Genomic DNA, 12,176 nt, shown 5'->3' with positions numbered 1-12,176 from the left:
CCGGTGGTAGAACTTCCACCAGTTTGCAAAACTTAGTTTCGAGAAAAACGCATTTTAAGTTTTGGATCCGCGCTCCTAACGCAAAGGTTGATGTCACATTAGGCAGATTCGCCGCCGCGGATTCCGAGAGTAAAACCGCAGCGGAGGATCTACAGTGTATTGTGAATGAGCCATGTCACACAGAGCGGGGCGGTTTTCAAATGGAGAAAATAACCGTCGCGATATCCGCGGCGGCGAATCCGCCTAATGTGATATCAGCCAAAGATTTGATTCAACGTTGAAGGTGGTGACTCGTCGATCACTCTTACCTTAAGGTGAAGGTGGAAGGAAGCCATTGTAGTAGTATAGGTAAAACCACGTGTAAAAATGGGGTAATAGTGTTTGTGAGGGAAGAGCAAAGCAAGCAGTTTGTTTTGATTTTGGAACGTAAATAGATCAATTCACTCATCAGACTGTGTGGCACTTCACTGACACGAAGCTCAGAATATATTTGAAAAAATAACAATTCAATACTGAAATAATATGTATGAATGGTGTGTTTCGATGAACAATTGTAAATATCTATATATTAGGCTGTCAAAAAAGTCCTGCGGTATTTTTTTTTGAATTTTCATTTGATAAAATTTTTTTTCATTTCATAAAATTAGTTACAATCATCTGTTTTAAGTCAAATATGCGCCGTTTTGTTCGATGACTTGTTCCCAACGAGATGCCAACTTCATAATACCCCTGTTATAGAAGCCTGCTTCCTTATTGGCAAAAAAAACTCGGATAGCCAATTTTCACAGGCCTCTTTTGTGGCTAACTTCTGACTACCTAGCTCGTTCGCCATGGACAAAAACAGGTGGTAGTCACTTGGTGCAAGGTCCAGACTGTACGGCGGATGCAAAAGAAACTTCCCATCCGAGCTCCCGGAGCTTCTGGCGCGTCACCAAAGAAGTGTGTGGCCTGGCGTTGTCCTGATGGAAGACAATGCGGCCTCTGTTTATCAAAGATGGCCTCTTCTTCATGAGTGCTACCTTCAAGCGGTCCAGTTGTTGGCAGTACAGGTCCGAATTGAGCGTTTGGCCATAGGGAAGCAGCTCATAATAGATTATTCCTTGACAATCCCACCAAACACACAGCAGAACCTTCCTGGCCGTTAATGAGGGCTTGGCCACCGTCTGAGCCGCTTCAGCGGGCTTCGACCACGACCGTTTGCGCTTCACGTTGTCGTAAATGACCCACTTGTCATCGCCAGTCACCATCCGCTTCAGAAACGGGTCGATTTTGTTGCGATTCAGCAGCGATTCACATGCGTCGATACGGACAAAGATGTTTTTTTGCGTCAACGTGTGTGGCACCCATACATCGAGCTTCTTTGTGAATCCAAGCTTCTTCAAATGGTTAATAACGGTTTGATGACTTATCCCCAGCTCTTGGCCGATGCTACGGCTGCTACTATGCCGGTCTTTCTCGGCTAATTCAGCGATTTTATCGCAATTTTCGACGACAGGCCTTCCGGAGCGTGGCGCATCTTCGACGACTTCTACACCAGAACGAAAACGTTGAAACCATCGTTGTGCGGTGGAAATGGAAACTGTATCGGGTCCATAAACTACACAAATTTTATTGGCAGCTTGAGATGCATTTTTGCCTTTGTCATAGTAGTACTGTAAAATATGTCGGATTTTCTCTTTATTTTGCTCCATATTTGCGACACTATAACTCACGAACGACTTAACCAAACAAAACACTGTCAAGAACTATATTATAGCGCGCAAAAATACCTTTCCAACAAGCTATAGTATGACTCGATACAATGAATACAACTAGAACTACGCGCTTACAACGACACCTCGCGGAAATACCGCAGGATTTTTTTGACAGCCTAATATATAAAAATGGAGTGATGTCTGTCTGTCTTTCTGTCTTTCTGATTCTTATGGACTCGAAAACTACTGAACCGATCGACGAAACGAAATTTGCCGTGTGGAGGGTTTCGGGTTTAGGGTAAATGATTCTATGGTGGTTAGATACCCCCCCCCCCCCCCTATCTTAGGGGGGCTGCCATACAAATGAAGCACAAATTTCTGCATTACTCAGAATTAATCAAGCAAATGAAACCATATCTTGAAAATCTTGAACGAGAATTGTGTCTGAAAATAATCTGATATTATAATGACGAGTTTTGGTAGAAGTACTAGGAATTTTATAGTAAAAGGTAATTTTAAAGGGTAGATTAGAAGATTAATCAATGAATAATTTTGCGATTGGACCCATGAATAGCGCTTAGTAAAAAAACGTGGATGTGATAACGAAAAATAAATTTTGGGCGGGACGAAGTTTGCCGGGTCAGCTAGTAGATATATAGAAAAGGTGAATTTTTTCCAAAATATATATTTTTGTTAAGGTTCAATATTTTGCAGTGTTTGGATTTCGATCAATATCGAATGATACACAATGTGTCATGCACGAACGAACGATCAGGAACATATAACCGAATATGAGTGGATCATTCAGTTAATTGTATGAATGACAGTAATCACTTGTGTTACACTGAATGATTAAACCAAGAGAGGAACGAAGACTGTTGATTGCATATCCGAAGCCTGCATACAAGTTTGATCCGCATATATCGTCCCGTTCTACTATAGCGAAAACCACTGCACAGACAAGTGCAGAGCGAGAAGTGATATAAGAAAAGTTACGTCATCATTTGATCACCATTCGCGGAGAGCAGCGAATGGGAAAAGAGCTAAAACGAGAGAGTTTTTGTTTCTCACTGTAGCGGTGTTGCTAATAAAACTATGCGGTCTATATGAATATAGCGTTAGCAGCGTTATAAATGAAAAATATAATCTGACTACCCATCCCTTAAGGTGGGACCAGAATGCCGCGTTATGCGTCGCGTTGCGACAATTGTGCGTTGACACTTCATTTTAAATATGTGTGTTTCCATTTAATCGAACACAATAATGCGTTGCGTCATTAGCATCGTTGTACTAAACGCTAACATTTGTTCTAAACTGCTTGCGCCGAATTCGCGATGACAGTGGCATGGTGTCGACGTCTGGTGGCAACTTAAAATTAGGGCAATAATTTGATTCCCAAACTCGTTAGTGTAATCTCTATCAGAGTAGAAGATACGAAGCCGGTTTTTAAATTCAAAATTTTGAATGAAAATTTTCACATCATGTTATTTGATTACTTGAAACACGTGTTTCTGACTTTCATTCAACCATATGGCTAAACAATTCCAACATTGCTTTTTGCATCATGATATAGAGTTTTATTCATTAACAATTTTCGTATGAGACTTTTGTACCACCTGCAAACAAAAATGTTTTTCATTTGAATAGAATACTAGTTTGATATGGAAAAGCTGATCTTCATTCATAATTCTAATTTTGAAAACGTGTTCATTCCAACTGAAAATCAGCTATTCTTTCACGCTTCCCTGAACTAGTAAACGAAGCTCAATGCCGCCAGCGCGGATATGTCAATGTGTTGTTTATAAAAACATTCAACTGATCCGTCAACTCAACAAGAACAAGATTTTCATACGAATTTTATTTTGTTTTTGTTTACATGAAAACTGGTGACGCGAATGCTAGATTGTGACTGCAAATCAACAGACTGCGTCGGGCGAATGTTTCAGTACAAAACGCAAGCAATGCCAGCCGATGAGAAGCAACGCACAACGCGGCATTCTGTTTCCACCTTTAGCCTCTTTCTAACTTTCTAACTAAATAATCATATAGTTTACACTCTCTGAGACTCATGAATCAGGATCTGCTACATTAGTTGAATATGAATCATTCGATTTGCGTAGTCTGCATGATCCTGCTGTTTCATGATGCATGGGGAAGTTCGATATGTATGTGTTAGAGGCAAAGAGGAAAATTGTAGCACGTAACAACAAAAGAATGCCGCTGGGGGAAATGATTTCTGTAAGATCATATTTGAACGAACGAAAGCGATTTTTTCAGTGAATGGATCAATTGGCAAACACTGATATTTTGACAATATTTCTTATTAGCTATGTTAGTGATATGTAACCGATTACTCGCGGTTGGCTCGAGGTTAGTATTTCAATTTATTGTCATTTATTGGCAGTCTCTAATGCTCTGTACGTATGCCAGACACGGGATACTTCCTATTGGGATGCAGCTGACCATTAATCAGCAACGCCCCCCTAGTCTGTACCCCTGTAATCCAGGATAGAATTGTCACTAGCCGGCACAATCATCAGTTCGTGTAGAGTTGTCATGAGTGGTACAATCATCAGCTCATGGTGAATGATCAGTGGGCTGCACAACCTTCGATCCGTGTATCTGTAAAGAGTGTGTGTATGTATTGTCGCGACTAAGTAAAAGTTTATAGATCGGATAGGAGGGATATGAAACAGGGATACAATGAAGGAAACATCATTAAACGTTGACATTGGCGTTTCTGAGGAACAGGTATAAATAAATCAGAAGATCAGGATCAAGGCTACCTAAGATATCCCGGACGGGGATATCCGATTGTCTGCAGTGTGCTCTCAGTGCTAGAATAGTTTTATTTTATTTATTTAAGGGTGTGTCACATCAAATTGCATCACGGAAAAAACGCTGTAGAAATTTATTTTTTAGGAATTATATCTTCAGCTTTCGCTTATAATCAGATAAGAGTGTAAAGATCACGTTGGCCATGCTTCACTGTCAATTTTTCGTAAATTTGGAAAAATGTCGTCGAACGAAAAAGAGCGTCGTGAATTAATCCTGTGCACTCATTTCGAGAATCCGGAGTTGTCACATCGGGACATCGGTAAGATGCTGGGAATCGTCCAATCCACGGTCAGCAGAGTACTAAAACGATACTTCGAGAACTTAACCATCGACCGGAAGGTGAAGAACGGCAAAAATGGATGCTCCGTCAGTGAAAAAGATCACAAGCGCGTAGTTAAGCAGTTTAGACGTGATCCGAGAAGTTCGGTCCGGGATGTCGCCAATAAGCTGAATTTGTCAAGTTCATTCGTCCAGCGGACCAAGCAGCAGGAGGCCCTGCGTACATACAAGGTTCAGAAGGCTCCAAACCGCGACGAAAGGCAAAACATGGTGGGGAAGACGCGAGCCCGGAAGCTATACACCGAAATGCTGACGAAGCCGCATTGCCTGGTAATGGACGACGAAACCTACGTCAAAGCGGACTTTCGTCAGCTGCCGGGCCTGTTGTTCTTCTCCGCAGAGGACAAATTCAGCCAGCGTTCCGGAGGAGATTCGCAAGCAGAAACTATCCAAGTTTGCCAAAAAGTACATGGTGTGGCAAGCGATCTGCTCTTGCGAAAAGCGGAGCGCCCCTTCGTGATGACCGGCACAGTAAACGGGCAGGTTTACCTTAAGGAGTGCCTACATAAGCGCTTACTACCACTATTGAAGCAGCACGAGGGCCCGACCATCTTCTGGCCGGATCTCGCTTCGTGCCACTATTCAAAGGACGTGTTGGAGTGTTACGAAGCCAACGGGGTCACCTTCGTGCCAAAGGAAATGAACCCGCCCAACGCGCCGGAGCTTCGCCCAATAGAGAAATATTGGGCGATTATGAAGCAGGCCCTCCGGAAGAACCCAAAAGTTGTCAAATCGGAGGCGGACTTCAAGAGAAAATGGATTTCTGTTCAAAAAAAACTACAACCTGACGTTGTACAGAACCTTATGGACGGGGTAAAGAGGAAGGTGCGAGCATACGGGCTTGGGCTCGAAGTATGAATAAAAAGAAAATGCCAAAAGTTGTTTAATAGTTTTTATTTTACTGTCTAAAATTTTCAAAAGGATCGGTCTACTGGGCGAATTTCTACAGCGTTTTTTTCCGTGATGTAATTTGATGTGACACACCCTTTAGAGAGCTGAGAACGAGCAGCATGGAACCGGATGCACGACCAGACAATATGCTCGGTGCTGTGGTAGCCATCGCCACAATCACAAAAATTGTTTGCTGTGAGCCTAATGCGATAAAGATGCGCGTTTAGGTTGTAGTGATTGGACATAAGCCGAGATATACGGGCGAATGAAATCACGATCTACATTCAATCACTTGAATCATGCACTCGTCGAAACCTTAGGGATAATCGTGTGTGACCAACGACCGAACTCATGTGGAAAAATTCATCAAAGCAATTTGCCTTTCAAAAAGTGTGCCTTCCGAAGCGCCCACCTTAGTTAGCGAGTCTGCTTCCTCATTCCCAGGGATCGAACAATGGGAAGGAACCCATGCTAAGGTAATCTTGAATAATTTTTCGACCAAAACACTCAATAGTTGTCTTATTCTTGTTCGGAAATAAGATGAGCGTTTATCAACCTTCATTGAGCGGATTGTCTCTATTGAGCTGAGACTGTCTGAAAAAATAAAATAATGGTCGATAGGCAGTGTTTCAATTATCCCTAAAGCATAGTATATCGCACCCATTTCAGCGACATACACGGAACAAGGATGTTTGAGTTTGAAAGAGGCACTGGAATTTTCATTGAAGATGTTGAAGCCAGTGGACCCGTTTTTGTATGAGCCGTCAGTAGAGAACATTTTATCAGATCTAACTTTCCCATATTCTGCCGAAAATATCGACGGAATAGAATCGGAGAGTAGATGATCTGGGATTCCATGGATTTTTCGTCGCATGGACAGATAAAAAATGACAGAAGAATTGAAAAAGTATGGGAAGCAAACTTGGTTGGAGATGGGTGCACTTCATGGGTAAGGTACTCATGGTATAAAGACATAAAGCTTGACTGAGGAGTGAGTAGATTTTTCGAAGTTATCAATCATCAATGGATTCATGATCTTGCAACGGATGAGTAATCTGTAAGATAATTTTGTGAACTGAAGAGTAAGCGGGGATACTCCTGCCAAGACTTCGAGACTCATCGTATGTGTCGAATGCAAACACCCCACCCCAGAGAAAGAGAAGAAAAGAAATTCTAAGAAAGCGTGTGCAAGTGTGGTTGTGACGAGTGCGAACCGGTGATGGGACAATTTTCTTTTATGCGATTCTCCCGAAATTACGCGATTTTTTTTTTTTGAGCGCACGCATCAGCCACGTAAAAAAAGAATTCAGTGTACAGAATTAAACATACGCCTCATTCGGAAAAGGAGCTTTATTAGTGTGTCGTAGATACTAAATATGAACCGTTTTGTTTAAACTAGGATTGGGCAATCTCGGATCGATTTTTAGAAACTCGATGTTTTCCATTTCGATTTTCGATTTTTTGGATCGATATTTTGTACTCGAGAAAATCGTTTGTTTTGCGTTCGATTTTTCCAATCTCACATTTTTTTTGTAGATTTGTTTTTCAGTATGTATATTGATTTAAAGCTCACCAAATTTTCATTTTTTTTAATGATAATGTAAACATTTGGATCACTTTTTCTACGACATACTTCCATACAAATGCTGACAGAGACAGAACTAGCGGTAACTTCTTAGGGATGTACTGTTATTTTTATGCTTTGCTCAGAAGAGCGAAGACAAAACGGACGATAGAATTTAATGTGTGTGTATAGGATGAGACCCGCATCACGGATCGATTCCTACGCCGTTTGGAAAATCGATTCGACAAGATCGATCTTTTTATGAAGATCGCCCAATCTTAGTTTAAACTGAATGCGGGGCAAAAGTACATCACCGTTTATAAATGTATGTGTGTAAAATATATCGTTGCACTTATTATCTATCTGTTGTTAGTCATTGGGTAATCAAAAACAAGGGGGTTGATAGTGTTTTTACTAACTGTTTGCGGAATCTGAAATATGGATTTGTATAGTACGAACATTGATACTATTTCCACAAGCATGGTGCATGGCCCATGTGGTGATTTGAAACGTTTGATGGGCTAGTCAACCCTTTCGCTACGGCAGTCTGCTCCGTCGGAGTGATACCGCTGAACGGAGCACTGCGCCGAAAAGTGTGCGTATTTCGCTGGTGTGATCGATGTGCAGTATCACCCTGATGTCGTCTATAGGCGACGCTCGTACACACAGATCGTTAAAGGGTTAGAGAGAAAGATTACTTACCTAATTATCCACATGTCGTCCGCTGTTTTGAATGCTGAGGTTGCTCAGCGAGGGTTCTTTTTTCACACAGCCAATACAAAATAGCATCTTCTGCTCACTGGAGCACTTTTTCGCTGTCACCACTTTCACGAGCCGAACGGTCTTAGCTTTTCTTTCTACTTAGGCGTCGTGCACAAATTACGTAATGCTGAAAAATCCGCCTCTCCCTTCCTACGAATCGCAATATCCTATCTCTAATACACAAGTAAGTAACGCAACTCCGACCCCCCTCCTTAACTTAACTTAACTTAACGCGAAGTTGTGCAATTTGTGCACGACGCCTTGATAACAGACACAACTGTTTTTTTCAACGTATAACTTCCGACCTTATCATAAACTGGACCTCATCTTAAAACTAGACTTCTACGGTGTGGTCAGGACCAACTTTTGATAAATATAACCAGAATTTTCGATGGGCATTATTGTTACAAATAGGCACTGAAAATATATTTACCATCGGCTTTTTGGTTCCTATTTGGCAACTCTTGGGAGTTCGCATGATGTTATCGATCTCAGAGGGTTACAACCAATAACATCAGAAGAGATAAGTTTGGAACAGTTAGAGTTTACGGTGGCTGATGTGGAAAACGAAATAAAGAATTGCATAAGTATCAACAAGTATCATATCAAGTGACGTTCAGTGTCGCCTTGATAGAATTGCGGCTTTAGCCTGCTCTACGCATCCTACAAAGTCGTAAAATGTGTAAAGCTCTCCTCCCTGATGCTCACGCGGCACACACCTGGTCTACCGACATCTCGTCCCAGATCTTGGAAATGAGCTTCTTAAATTGGTGTATAGTGCTCACCTTATGTTCTCTCTGCATGGCCAGCATGTACGGCCATACATAAAAGTCCATGGAGCTTGGAAGGCACAAAGTCTTATCGAGAAAATCTGTCAAATTCTCTCAACACCACACTTGGACGATATTCGCCGTATGGGGCCGATGCGTCGTCCTGTTGAAAGACTTAATGATCCTTCCTGTGGAGGTCCTGAAGTGCCAGGGTCACAACCTTCTCCAAAACCTCGGTCTTATAGTACGCGGCGTTGATTTTCACGTTTTTCTCGATAAACAAGAGTTGGCCGAGCCCGTCTCTCGGTACCGACGGTATATGACGGTATGGTATAAATGAAATTCCGCTTCACCCCGTGTGATTTCAACCGCCGGATTATGTCGCCGGGTCGCTCACAAACATTTTTACTACGAAGTCGCGGTACTCCATCATCGTGCGCGGTAAGCAAACAACAAATGACAGCAAATCGACAGACCGTGCGCGTCTGGTAGCCTATGTTTGAGGAAAGTAATAGCCAATACGTTCAAAGAATTCTTCTGCGAAATTGGACCTAACCTTGCTTCCATGATCAATACTAATCGGAACATTAATCGATTTGAAACCATACCATCACAACCACAAATAATTTCCGATATTTCTAAGATCTACCACTCTTAATGAGGTAATCGTTATAAAGGGTGTGTCACATCAAATTGCATCACGGAAAAAACGCTGTAGAAATTTAATTTTTAGGAATTAAATCTTCAGCTTTCGCTTATAATCAGATAAGAGTGTATAGATCACGTTGGCCATGCTTCACTGTCAATTTTTCGTAAATTTGGAAAAATGTCGTCGAACGAAAAAGAACGTCGTGAATTAATCCTGTTCACTCATTTCGAGAATCCGGAGTTGTCACATCGGGACATCGGTAAGATGCTGGGAATCGTCCAATCCACGGTCAGCAGAGTACTAAAACGATACTTCGAGAACCTAACCATCGACCGGAAGGTGAAGAACGGCAAAAATGGATGCTCCGTCAGTGAAAAAGATCACAAGCGCGTAGTTAAGCAGTTTAGACGTGATCCGAGAAGTTCGGTCCGGGATGTCGCCAATAAGCTGAATTTGTCAAGTTCATTCGTCCAGCGGACCAAGCAGCGGGAGGGCCTGCGTACATACAAGGTTCAGAAGGCTCCTAACCGCGACGAAAGGCAAAACATGGTGGGGAAGACGCGATCCCGGAAGCTGTACACCGAAATGCTGACGAAGCCGCATTGTCTATTAATGGACGACGAAACCTATGTCAAAGCGGACTTTCGTCAGCTGTCGGGCCTGTTGTTCTTCTCCGCAGAGGACAAATTCAGCGTTCCGGAGGAGATTCGCAAGCAGAAACTATCCAAGTTTGCCAAAAAGTACATGGTGTGGCAAGCGATCTGCTCTTGCGAAAAGCGGAGCGCCCCCTTCGTGATGACCGGCACGGTAAACGGGCAGGTTTACCTTAAGGAGTGCCTACAGAAGCGCTTACTACCACTATTGAAGCAGCACGAGGGCCCGACCATCTTCTGGCCGGATCTCGTCTCGTGCCACTATTCAAAGGACGTGTTGGAGTGGTACGAAGCCAACGGGGTCACCTTCGTGCCAAAGGAAATGAACCCGCCCAACGCGCCGGAGCTTCGCCCAATAGAGAAATATTGGGCGATTATGAAGCAGGCCCTCCGGAAGAACCCAAAAGTTGTCAAATTGGAGGCGGACTTCAAGAGAAAACGGATTTCTGTTAAAAAAAACTACAACCTGACGTTGTACAGAACCTTATGGACGGGGTAAAGAGGAAGGTGCGAGCATACGGGCTTGGGCTCGAAGTATGAATAAAAAGAAAATGCCAAAAGTTGTTTAATAGTTTTAGTTTTACTGTCTAAAATTTTCAAAAGGATCGGTCTACTGGGCGAATTTCTACAGCGTTTTTTCCGTGATGCAATTTGATGTGACACACCCTTTAATCAACCAATTGGACCCTGAGAATGCATTTGGACCAGGCTCTATGCCTGTCGGGGGGAAGCAAACTACGCCACTGATGACTTGATCTGAACCTGCGCATCCGGACGGTGCCACTCCATGACGCACCCAGACAATCGTTGACAGCTAGCTGTCATCACTGTCATTCTGAAAACTTCTCTCGTACCACACATTCTTTGCTAATCACAAAAAAGGAGTAGAGATAGAATCCAAAATAAAGTTGAATTCCCAAATTGTTAAATAATTGAATCATCCTGTCGTGCTTTTGAATTTAAAACGAGGAGATCAAATGTAGGTAAAACCTAATAATGTAAAGTTCTTGTTTAATTATTGTTTCTCTTAATAAATACAGCTTTGAGCTCGCTATACATTGATAAAAACGCGTGCTGAATAGAACCTCCGAAACCCCCGTAACAAAACTCAAAGATTTGAGGTTATCGAGTGGGAATAAGTGCCACAGGATGCCGGAAAGTGACCTCTTCGACTGCCCGTTGTGCGAGCAGGCAAACAACGTCGAAGACATGGTCATGTGCGACCAGTGTGAGAAGTGGATCCACTACAGCTGTGCGGGATACGACGAGCAAAGGAAGGAAGAGCATTGGAAGTGCCAAGATTGCTGCGGTACGCGCCACCGTGAAACCACATTGACACCGGTAGCAAGACCTAACGGAGATGTAGCAGGAGGAAGTAACCCGATCGACGAAAGGGCCCGTCTAAACTTGAAGCTGCTGGCGGATCAGAAGGCACATCTGCTGAAGGAATTGGAGCTGGATTTCGCACAGCAGCTTGAACGGAAGAAGTTGGAACTGGAGAAGGAGGCGTTGAAAATTCAGTTCGACATACTGAATGGTTCTTCTGACTGTGGCGTTGGATCAACCGGACCCTTTGGAACTACCAGTGGAGCAGCGGCAAACGTTGGCCGCAATACAGAGTGGATGAGTCGTCTAAATCAGGTCACTGCGTGCACGAATCAGCTAAATATTGCTTCAGCTAGCACGACAACAATTTCTACGACTAACTCCGAAAATGCTCCACAATTCTCTGCTGCCAAGGGAAACAAGTTCGTCCAACCGAGTTCAACCATTCCGTCATTCACCTCCACCACCTCCACTTCCGGCACCACCAATCAACTACCAACGTCCGCTGGTGTATGTTCGACGCGAACGAATTATGATCATCCGTCTCACGAACTGTGTCAAGCTTCGGGCTTCCTTCACGAGTTTCAGTCCGGAAGAGGACCACTTCAGCTGGATTCTTCGACGCCAACGACGAAAACCAACTGGGCCAACCCGACGCTCGGCTACACCATTCCTACGCAATGTTTACCA

The sequence above is a fragment of the Toxorhynchites rutilus genome, chromosome 3, assembly GCF_029784135.1.
Source record: "Toxorhynchites rutilus septentrionalis strain SRP chromosome 3, ASM2978413v1, whole genome shotgun sequence".
In the NCBI taxonomy this organism is placed as follows: Eukaryota; Metazoa; Arthropoda; class Insecta; order Diptera; family Culicidae; genus Toxorhynchites; species Toxorhynchites rutilus.
The sequence above is the reverse complement of the archived record's forward strand: the minus strand, read 5'-3'. Positions refer to the sequence as shown.